Genomic DNA, 13122 nt, shown 5'->3' on the forward strand with positions numbered 1-13122 from the left:
ATTAAATTGACCTATTTAATGACGTTTGCTTCTCTTGTTTTTGACTTTTTTCAGATATTCGGAGTCCTCTAGTTTTATCCATGTAATACCATTGATAAAAAATTCCCTATAACCCCTACTTTTTTATTTTTTATTACATATAGTTTAAAAGGGGGCCAATGTTAACTGTATGAAAAATCTAAAGAGAATCATTTCCCGCCAAGTTATCAATTGATTACAGCTGAAAAACAAGGTCACGGACCTATCATTTTTTTCTGCTTTTTAAGTTCAGTTACTTATATACTTTCAATTTAACAGTCGTGTAAACAGCTTGTTATTTTCTAGAAGAGGCGCGAACATCCTTAACCTTTATGCGGATACATAATAATCATTGCTGAATCTTATTTCTGGATTGGACACTTGTTTTTGTATTTATAACTATCATAATATCGATTCCAATGATACCCGATAGTACTTAAAGGTATCACCTGTGCAGCAATTAATGTAATTTATATATAGTTATATGCCGGATATCTATGATTGCATATACATGTGTAGCTAGTCTAAGATTCCAAGTACTAGAATGTAAAAAAGCCACGTTTAACTCGGTTCGGATTTTACCTAGATTACATATTTCGACAGGATATGTATATAGATATATATTCAAATTTATGAATAATTATTAAAAAAATTCTAATACTTTATACATAGTGACAAGGAAGAGTTTTGATTTATTATTAACACATTTTGTTCATTCATAAATATGTTTTGACATTTCATCGGCTTCAACACCAGAATCAAGATGGCACGTGTATTATATATTATTAACACATTTTGTTCATCCATAAATATGATTTGACATTTCATTGGCTTCAACCACAGGACAGTGTAGTTCATTCCATTTTCATTATGCAAATACATACAAAATGTACCTCAGGATCCCACCTTATATATGTTTCTAATATCTACATATTCTGACATGAAACCTCTTGAATTCTTTAGCTGATCAATTTTGAAAAATGAAGTAGAATCTAGTATCTATCTGAAACTGGAAATAAAATGAGGGTTATTGAAGATCGTGACAAAAAAGAAGTATCAATAAAATACTTTAAGGTAAATTCAAAAAAGGGGGAAGCCCATAAACCTGACTAAATCAAACACTCGACTATTTCAACGATTGCAACAGAATGAATGGAAAACAACCGTCATATTCCTTACTTTGTACAGGCAGTTTCCGAAGAAAATGATGGGTTAATATAAAAATAAGAAGATGTGGTATGATTGCCAGTGAGACAACTCTCCACCATGGACCAAATGAATGTTGGCAACTATAGGTCACCGTACGGCGTTAAAATAGTGAGCAAACACCATACTGCATAGCAAGCAATTCAAGGCCTAGAAATGAAAAAGGAAAGTTGTAGCTATCAATTTAACATTTTAGTTTGAAGTTATCGAACTTTGTCAATACTGTTTTGAATAGCAAGATATGAAGCATATATGTTCAGTTCATTCAGAAATAATCAAACGAAACTAGAAATAGTCTGAAAAATAACAATTGCACCGTTATATACATAAACTTGTGTTCAATTGTTTATATGCCTGTTTCTTCATTCTTTATAGTTAATCGATTAAGCAGTGTTAGTGTTATACAATCGTACATGCACGTTCTTAACGGTGACTATGCATAATTTATATCATTTTACGTCTTGATATATAGGTAGTTAAAATACGCTCTTCGGACCATCTGGATAATGTATATCGTCAATGAAATAAATCAGTGCAGCCATGTGTCTTCAAAGTTTAAAAAAAATAAATTAAAATACAAACATGCTTGAACTTAAAAAAAACACGCTAGTTCTAATGCAACATTGTTTGTAACGTTCATTTTGATTGGATAACGTCATCGATTTTCATGGCATCAATTCACAATTCACAATTGATGCTATGAAAACGTACGCACAAGCGCAGACGACGTACGACAGACTTTAAATGTATGATTTGACGTTGATTTCTGTCAGTTTCATTAGAATGAAGATAACCATATTATATTTTAAGCTCCGACGACATCAATATGTGATTTGATGGTCGCAAATATCCGTTTACTGGCTCCACTAATGCGTTGCCAGTAAACTTAATTTGCGACCATTAAATCACCAATTGATATGCCATCGGAGCTTAACATACAGTACAATTATCTCCTACATATTTTATTTTAACGTTTGTATCATTTTAAAACTTATTTTGGATTGACTTTCCTTTTTCAAAAGTATTTATAGTACGTTTTTGCTTTTCTTTACAATTTAGTTCTAATAAAAAAAAAATGAAAAGATTAAGGGAAACAAGAAAGTAAAGTGCCAACAAAATAGATGACAATTCTACAAAATAGGTAAAATACTACACATTTTGTTTTGTTTTACTCAATAAGATTATAAACAAGAATGTATTAACATGCATAAATGCTGCCAATCAAATCTATATATAGATCTATCGTAACTAACATAGAAGAAATCTGAGATCTATATTTTAATTTGATTGAAATTTTGTCTAAATATGAATAACTCCTTCCATTTTATAACTGTGTAATTTTGCATAATTGTTATTAAAAAGAGTGAATAATTTCTTAATATGGAGAACATTGTAAGAGTAACTATTCACTCATAAAATCTAAAGAAAGAACTACGCTATCCTAACATCTAACTAATATTCAATATATTTGCTAGTCAAACATTTCAAAGACTTTTACTCTGGTAAAAAGTTTCAAAGACTATTAGTCATAACAGTAATAATTGATATTGACATTATAAAACCTCCGAAAAAGGGATATTTAGATCCCCAAGCACGGAGAGCGAGGTGAATTTAACATTCCTTTTTTCATTAGAGAAATGTACACCGAATTGCAGACTTCGTTATTAAAAACAAAAATTCAAATGCTATAAGTTTTCGAACGCTTTATAATAAATATGAAAACTATATTGTCGCAATTTAAGACACTCTGTGACCCTCCCTCGCTTTAATACTAGAATAAAAGAATTATTAGAATGTATGATTATTGAAAAGTATATGTCCCCGTTTTATTGGTCTGTTCGTAATATTCATCTGAATGTTTATTTGCCATCCAAAACAGTTTTTATCCTTTTTATTTAAGTTTTCGGACGCAAATGTTCAGTTGAAATATTTCATGGATTTTCAGGACGAGAATAATACAAAATAATGCGTTAGTATTACAAAGTAGGTCGAACGGGATCAAATAGGAAATCATTGAAAAACTTAACGATTGTACGTACGAAAACATGCCTCTCAAGAAAAAAGGTAAATAGAGACCCATACATTTAGGTAAGTCAGTTAAAACCCCCAATGTATTCTTTATCCAACTATACTCTCGTGATTAAAAAGACGTGTCTAAAAACACTTGTCGATTGATATTTAGTAAACAGATCCTCCACTTAAAGACCACCTCCAGGGGGATTAATAAGTTAATAAAAGAGATGTGTAATACAATGAGATCTGCATAGGTCTTAAAGACATTACTGTAATAATTTTTCTGTGTATGAGAAGTAACATAAAAAAGTAGCAAAAGCATTGAGGACCAAAATTCCTAAAAGTTTTAAAAGAGTGTCCCTCATAGAACAGACAGAATTTATTACAGACAATCCTTATAATTAGATTCTAAATTCCATTCCAAAGGAGTAAATTATGAAAAAACGTTGATGAAGTCACAGTCACATGACAAAATTATGTCTATGAGCTGATAGACAAAAGACTTTCAGCCAATGAGAAGACTTTTTACATCAACAATTTAACTATTAGGCGTTTATTACCAATAAAAACTGCACGAAAGGGTTTGTAATCCTGGTTAATAGTTTGGCAGTCAAATTTTCCAAAAATATCCTTAATTCGTTGTAATTGGATAAAAGACACGGCATTTAATATCAGCAAGGCTTGTTTTTTTCCTAATGTTAAGGTCAAACTGTGAAATGTCTAAACCCTGAACTAATGACCAAAAGTATCTGCCGTCGTCTTCAAATAACTAAAAGAATGTTTTGAAATGAATAAGTTAAATAGCAGGAGCAAAGTTTAAAAAAAATAAATTAACATCAATGATGACATTTTCATCGACCTAAAATACAATTGTGTATACTTTGGTGAACGTTAGTATAATTGAGCTACTGGCAATCACACATGTACATAAGTTGTTTTGACATAAGGATACTTGCTTTTGACTACTGGCAATCACATTATATACATAAGTTGTTTTGACACAAGGATCCGTGCTTTTGACTACTGGCAATCACCTATGTACATAAGTTGTTTTGACACGTGACAAGGATTCTTGCTTTTGACATACCCAGACAACATGAGTATGTTGGCCCAACATTGGCACAACGTATATCATTGCATTGGCCCATCGTTGTATTTTAACGTTGGCCCAACGTATAAGTACAAAGTGGGCCTACGTTGGCCCAACATGATGGCTTCATGTTGGCCCAACGTTGTACGGTTATATGCAATACATAGAGCCAACGTTGGCCCATTGTATGAAAAACGAAATCCATGTTGGCACAACGTTGGACCAACGTAGAAATATATTTTCTTATGTTGGCACTATGTTGGTCCAAGGTAGGTATTTCTCATTTTTATGTTGGCAATACGTTGGTCTATTGTTTCAACCAAATAACAATGGATGCTGCATGAGGAGCTGTATATGATAAATACTACGGAGCACATTTGATCTTTTTTTGTATTCCAAACTGCCAAAGTTTAAGGTAGCAATTCTGTATTTTTGTATTACCCATTGTTGTTACTGTCCTTGTTTTTTTCATGAACTTTGCCTCTTTAATTTTATTGTGTGACGCTAAGATATTTCTTTGGTAATGTTTGATGAATCGACCAGATAAACTCTGTTAATTTATGTCTTGTAAAGAGTTGTCTCATTAGCAATCATACCACATCTTCTTTTTTCATATCAATTTCATTTATTTCGTTAACAGAACAAATGACGTATGGCTTATGGTTAGGCGATCATACAAATAGTTTTTTTCCGAGATGTAATTTTTGTTTTGGTTCCAGATCCAGAATGAAAATTAAATAATTCAGAAGTTGAAACTTTATTTATTTTAAATTTGATATCATTGGTCGTCACCATGAGTAGTGTCCTCCTCAATTTGAACTTCAACAGTGTCATTATTTTTTATATATGTTATTCTTTTTTCCCTTCTCTGTTTCTTGCCACATTCTCTGTCAAGGCTTAAGCGCCGCCAATCTTTAGCTGCATCATCTATCTCCTTATCGGAAGACTCTTTACAGCTATGTTTTTTTTTCTAGCCGATTCTGTAATAAAGTTATAAGTAAACTTGAATTGCGTATTTGTCTAATGCATGCGTGCGTAATCTCCCTTCTAGATATGTAATATAAATTAATGTATATTCTAAATAGTTTAAACACTATTTAATACAAAATAAATCTTAATAACCATTTTTTTTTATATTGGTTATTTGTCTAATGGTCAGAAATTCATTAGTATTAGACGGATTTGTGGGTATAACAAACCCTTATTACTATTATTTCAGAATTCGGTATCATGTTTTATATATTCGTAATATACATGATATATAAAGAATAATTTAGATGTGTATTAATGAACAGTTAAATATTTGATATATAAAAACACTGTTACACATTCAAGTGTGTATATGATCAGGTTTCAAAAATATATCGTATCTGTTTGCATGCGATTTAGAAATACAATAAAACTAACAAATTTTTATTTATATTTTAATGAAGTAGAAATCATTATACCACATTTTTGAAACATTACGAAATAAGGTACATCTTAAGGCAATTTTATTCCATTAACTTCAGTAATGATCATACATGTTGTGGTTATAGATTTATATAATTTACCATTTGTTTGAAGATACTTATAATGTTCAGTGGCAAATATTTCATGATAATTAATAGGATTGAAATGATTTAAAATCTAGAAAATATTTCGCCCAAAACGTATAAACTTCAAGATCAGCATTATAAAATGATAGAAATTAATATATGTTTTGACTTTTAACAACATCCCTCAGATTAAAAAATCATATTGTATTTGTCATTCTGAATCGTATATATATATTTATCATATGTTTAGTAGTAAATACAGTAGTTTTGCATATTTGATAAATAGCCTGCTGTTCAATCCATATCGCGCAACTTTGATGCGCACCCTTTATCGCATACCCTTTATCACACCCCTACTTTTTTTTTCTTTTTTTTTATATATATAAAGTCAGTTTTTTTTTTTTGCTAAAGAACAAATTTCCTCAAAATAGGTCAATGTTTTGAATGACGTCATTGTTTGGTATGTGACGTCACGAATGTCAAGTTTTCATATTGTATGTGACGTCACGAACGTCAAGTTTTCATATTTTTTGGCACACTAAAACACACAATTAAATACAATAGATAATAAACAAAATATTTTTAAAACAACAGCACGCAAATTGTAAGGTAACCCAGGTGCTTCGGATTAGTAATTGAGAAGTTCCTTTTAGGCCTTTGAAGCAAGACAAAAGTAGAACTAAAGGTAACCCAGTGCTGTGGATCAGAAAACAGTTCATATAATATAATACTCTCCTGTTGAAATATATGATAAAGCGTATAATACATGGCAAAATCCGTATCACATGCCGTATCACCCTCGACCAATATCATCCCTCGGGCCTAAAGGCCCTTGGGCTGATATTGGTGTCTCGGGATGATACGACATATGATACGGATTTTGCCATGTATTATTCTCTATATATCAGAATTTTTAAAGTTACAACTTACATGTTACTATCTTTCTCTTTGAATCTCAGATGACATGATTTTCTCTTTTTGTTTTCTTCGTATCACTGCTTTCTTACAAATACACAACAGGAAATAATCACAAAAGTGACCATCCCATTACATTCAGATTTCCTATAAACTTAATTACCATATGATAGCAACTATCTTTGAAATTTGTCGAAAATATGGTCAACCTTATCAGAATGGGCTTGATTAACAGACTGGCTGTATCAAATATCACTCTGCATATAATTGCTATTATTATGTTTCACAAAGTTAAATGAATAAAGTTATTATAAATAATGATTGCAATAAATTTTAATTTTTAACCAGGCAATCTATGTTTACGATATACATTTTTTTTATAACAGTAATGATATTCCAGTATTAATTTTACCTGACTTATATATAGAGTATAATATATGATCATGCAACGTTGGGCCAGCATTGGCCCAACATAGAGTTGTAAATGTAATTTCAGTTGATAAACACTTTCGGTATAACATTAACTTTTCATAAAACCTGCTGCAATCGAAATTATTCGCCTCCCAAGAGAAATAAAGCGTAAAATATTATATAATCAATTCTATTAACAAAATTTCATATCGGCCCTATGTTGCTACTAACATAATGCCAACATTTGCCCGATTATTTATAACCAACATGAGATAATAATAAGAATTTACAACAACAGACCAACGTTGGGCCAATGTTGTGCAGCCGACACCAACGTGCGACCAATGTACCGACAATTTGCCAACGTTGGGCCAATGTTGTGCAGCCAACATAAACTTGCGACCAACGGACCGACTATTTGCCAACGTTGGGCCAATATTGTGAAGCCAACACCAACGGTCGACCAACGGGCCGACCATTTGCCAACGTTGGCCCACTGTTAGTCTGCTGACTGGGTATGTACATAAGTTGTTTTGACACAAGGATCCTTGCTTTTGACATATGTACATAAGTTGTTTTGACACAAGGATCCTTGCTTTTGACATATGTACATTAGTTGTTTTGACACAAGGATCTTTGCTTTTGACATATGTACATAAGTTGTTTTGACACAAGGATCCTTGCTTTTGACTACTGTTAATTAAATATATATATTGCCAGAAAACAGAAGGGTTCAAAACATACCTTCACATATGACATGTGCATGTTTTATATGTTATAATTTGTTTGGCTAGGTGGTATATTTAGATTCTTTGAAAATTGTCTAGTTCGGTATTCTAAAACATGTATTGACTGGTATTTAGGTTATTACTAAGTGTGTTGTCCCTTCGACACCAACCAATACACTCGGCATCGACTCTGGTAGCTACAAATGTATTACCTTCATAACCAGTAAATAATATATTATTGGAATATAGGCCAAGCTAGAAATGACATCAACAGCAATTAAATTGAAACATGAAAAAAAAACAATAAAAAAACGCAATATATAAAAATAAAACACATACATGTTTAACATACCCTATGCTGAAATCTATAACCAGTGTGGTATTGTTAAATCTTTCTACAAATCCGTCGGGTTTGGTTCGAGTTTACTACTATCTGTCCTGTCTTTCTACAAATCCGTCGGGTTTGGTTCGATTTAACTATTATCTGTCCTGTATTTCTACAAATCCGTCGGGTTTGGTTCGAGTTAACTATTATCTGTCCTGTCTTTCTACAAATCCGTCGGGTTTGGTTCGAGTTAACTATTATCTGTCCTGTATTTGTACAAATCCGTCGGCTTTGGTTCGAGGTAAATATAATCTGTCCTGTCTTTCTACAAATCCGTCGGGTTTGGTTCAAGTTAACTATTATCTGTCCTGTCAATTCTCCGTCCTCTTGCAAAGCACAATCACTCCATTCATAAACAATGAAACATGCTAAACAAAAGGCAATGGAAATATTCTTCATCGTAAAATTTTGTTGTTGTTACTTGTAACGTACATGTACAAGTTCGTAATATGAAATTTGTTATGATAGGTCTACTCTAATTTTCTTACTTGCAAACGTGAGTTATGTTGCATTACGGGTATTCACATATCATAACACAATAAGTGTGTGATAAATAAGCATATCATGATATTTTACATGTGCATAGATTTTATAAATTGGTTGATTGATTGTCGTACGGCGGGATCTACCGGGAATATTTATGGCATACCCAAGACGAATAAGTATATATGTTTAATGGTGTGTAGATCGCCTTGTTGGTTCGTATTACAGCATAGACACTGAGTGCTGCAGTGCTGGAGTGCCAATAGTTGCCGCTTTTGAAATCCCCTGGTTAGATCTATGTACTTATTTCAACTATCGAGGAAAGAAAACGAAAGCGGGCAGGTTTGACGTAAGGACAATTTTTGCAGTTACAGTACTAGTGTGAGCGTTAAACTGACCTAGTGCCTTATGAACCACCACTTTAATAAATAGTTCAGTATATTTTGACGTTCAATGAAACATCACATTACATGTAATCGTTCGTAATATATAGAAATATAGTAATAAAGATTCATGTTTAAATTAAAATATTTAGAGCAACAACAAAAAAAAAGGATTTGTATGTTCATACAGTCGACTTTAAAGAAAGGGACTTGAACTTAACTTATCAGGATTTCTGCATACTGACCTCGTAAACTATCAGCCGCTAGCCACAATTTAAAAGCTTTTGTGAGAATGTGGTTTGAAAAAAAAAAAAAGATATTTCATATTGAGACTAGCGCATGATATTTTAAAGGAGTAGGTTCAGTAAGACCTCTTTTTGGCCCCACAATATAGCAATTATAGAAAATTGTGAAAATGTAATCTTTAAGCTATATTTTGGAAAGAAAAATGATTCTGCTACATAAATACGAGTTGTTTTTGACAATACAATGCACAAATATCGCGTTCTAGCATCATTAAGTCATTCTAAAAAACTGAAATCTTCAAAATTTTAGCATTTTGGTTAATTTTTAGGCGGTTTCCGTCGAAAATGAAAGGGGCCGCATTCGTGTTGAAATGTAAGTTGTATTTGATGATAATACAAAACATATATAAAGGTTTAGGATGAACACGGATGCGGCCACTTTCATTTTTGACAAAAACCATCTGAAAAGTGACGTTTTTTGGCATATTTGATAGATTTTTCATATTTAAGCTTGAATCAGAGCGTTTTTAATGACTAAATCAGTTAAAATCTTTCACATAAACTAATCGAATCAATTGAAATAGACACTTAAGTGTTTAAAAAGTGTCCAAAAACTTTCGTTAGATGAACCTGAAATTTGAGACCAAATTCGGCTCTTACCGGACCTACTTCTTTACGAGTAACATCTTAATGTTAAAAATCAAATGATCGTACTTATTTCGTTATTATGGGACCTATACTTTTATGCTTTGTTGTCTTATCGGGATAAATTTCTATTCCACATTGTGGCGTCGCTTATAATCTAAGCTCGTATGTTACATATTGATTTTATAATTCTTATTTATTTGTTAGTTTCAACCAACTCTAAGATCTTATTGAGTTTCATTCACCGAAAAAAAGATTTAAAGCTTACATAGATTAAATTACACTTTTTGTAAAATCATAGAGTTGATCAAAACTATATTCAGCATTATGTCGTCAGGTTCGCTTCTATCACACTCATGGACGAGAATAATGTACCTTATAACTGACATTTTGAAATTGCAAGTGAATTACTTCTTAAATAATGATAGAAATGGAGTATACATTTTGCAGTGCATTACATGTATCATAATGTTACCTGCGGCCTTTTCTATCATACTGTACCGTATTTGCTAATTGATGACGTCCTTGGATAATACCTTTACAATTTTTACCATACTTATACTCATTACAAGAAAACAATTGCACATTTTGTTCTTTTCTGGAACCAGTATTATTGATTCCTGTACAGCAAAATTCATATTTTGCTATTGATCTTTCTCCTTTTGGTCAGAAAAATGCATGTCCTCATTGATTTAAGAGGCCGTGCCAATAAGCATAGAGCTTCATACTGTACAAACATGGAATGTGCAAAAAATTAGATTTTGCTTAAAGTGCTCTTAATTGATTTGTTATACCATGAAAAACATGTTAGAGAAAAAAAAATGTTTTCGATCACATCATTACATCTCGTATCTAAGGAAAATGTTTCCTTAGTTACGAGTCCAAAAAGCGTACCAAAATTAGACAAAAATCAACACATTTGCAGGCTACCTAGAGCAAAGGTGTGACTAGGAGTGTGTTTGTTGTTAAACGTAAAAAGTAAGGTTACCACTGCAAATCGTATAACACATTTTTATCAGTGATGATGTGTTTGTAATAAGTTGCTATGGCAACAGGAAAATGCAAAGGAATTTAAATTGGAAATATTAAGGAATACAACCTGATTTGTATCATATAAATACAAATTTCTGGACAAACTGTGATATGATGTATTATGTAATCCTAATATTAAATATCTATACTGTTAATAAAAAAAAATATAAATTGGGTAGACTATTAAAAGATTTTTTTTGCTGACGGTTTCAAAAATGCCTTTTTCCCGATTTTTTCTGAGTTTTCTGAAGTGTGTAAGATATGGGGTGAAGACTTCACCTGGCGTCACCCTACTGCTAATCTAATATTATTATTACACTGTTTTGTTTCATGATATAACTGTTTATAGATGGAATATGCCAATTATCGAGTACTGGGGACTAATAAAGGTGGATTCAGGGTTTGAAAAAAAAGGGGAGGGGCTTTTTTTTTTTTTTTTTTTTTTGAAATTGGTTTAAAATGTATACAAATTTTACCATATTAATGGGCATCTAAAATTCACAATTTTAACCCTGTTTTATTTCACCTACCCTGGTTATGCCCCTCCAATGTAATAGTCTAAAGTACTGAATTTCATAAATGATTTTGATTTTTTTTAAATATCATGTTCATTCATTCCAACCTTTCCAATTACACAAATGAAATTTTGTATATGTTCTACAGTTGACAACTTTACAGAGTTGGTCTGATTAGAGTTCACTATAATTATTGATCTAACTTCTTTTTTTAATTAAAGCACCCACAACATCCTATTAAAATAATCTAAATGTTAATTATTTGCTTTATTTCAACTATGGTCAAGCATCTTTCAATTCAAAACCTGTTGATTTATAAATCAGTCAATTTACATGGTATTTGCTGGAAGTTTCTGAACCAATTTGGTGGGAAATTTTACACTATTGTTCAAGACTAGTAGGGTTAAGCTTATAAACTAATTACCCCCTCACCTCACACATAAGATATGTGCCTGTCCGAATATTCAGGAGCATGTGATTTAGTGGTAGTCATTTGGTTGAGTTAATGTCTCTTTGACATATTCCCAATTTTCATACTCAATTTTCAAAGTCTGCCATAAATATTATTTCTTTGTGTATATTTCAAGCCTAAATCATGCAGGGGTTTTCTAATTTATTTGCTTTAAATATTTGTTCGTGCTGCTGGTTTTTATCATTGTATATAGCTTACTATAGAGTATGGGGTTTGCTCAATGTAGAAGGTTGTAAGAAGACCAATAGTAGACACATCAGTTTTTGGTATTTTGTGAGTATTTGTCTTATTGGCAATTATACCACAACTCCTTATTTGAGTTCATCTGATACCAAAAAAATCTGTCATTTTACTGACTCTTCCCTCATTTGATAACTGATATATATCCATGGAAGGAATATACCTAAAATTTTAACTTAAACTGCATTAATGTTGTATCTATTGTGTTAGTATAAAGAGGGAGGGGTAGAAGGGGGTCCTCATTCCGAAATCCCTGGCTTAAAAACACGAAATCCTGAGGTCCCAACTTTAAATAAATTTAGATCCCGACATCGCGAAATTAGAAAAAAAGATTCCCGAAAGGGTAAATCCCGCAATCCTGAGTTTAATCACACCCGAAACCAAACTAGACACCAAGTCCCTTTAAAGGTCCTATCTTCTCGGGTTTTCCTCCCATAAGGGACGGGTTTGAATACAAGTATTTTTTAGGTCAAATGTATTCCAATATCATACATTCTTTTCTATTCATGTAATGTCTCTCATTTCTAATGAATTAACTTTAAAAAAAAAAAAAAATCATTTAAAATATATTTGCGAAGAATACAAACTTTTCATTGCAGTTGTATCCCTTTTCATCAATGCCAACTCGAAAGAACATTGATTAATTTTGCGGGACAAGATAATGCAGAGATTGATCACCAAATAAATTACAAATATGAAGAGATTGTCAATCATTTATGGAGTCCCTTAAGTACCATGTAAATAAAATGGATATTTTCTTTAGCCAGAGGTTTAATGTGATACAGACCAGTTTGAAAAATCGT

The sequence above is a fragment of the Mytilus edulis genome, chromosome 3, assembly GCF_963676685.1.
Source record: "Mytilus edulis chromosome 3, xbMytEdul2.2, whole genome shotgun sequence".
Lineage (NCBI taxonomy): Eukaryota > Metazoa > Mollusca > Bivalvia > Mytilida > Mytilidae > Mytilus > Mytilus edulis.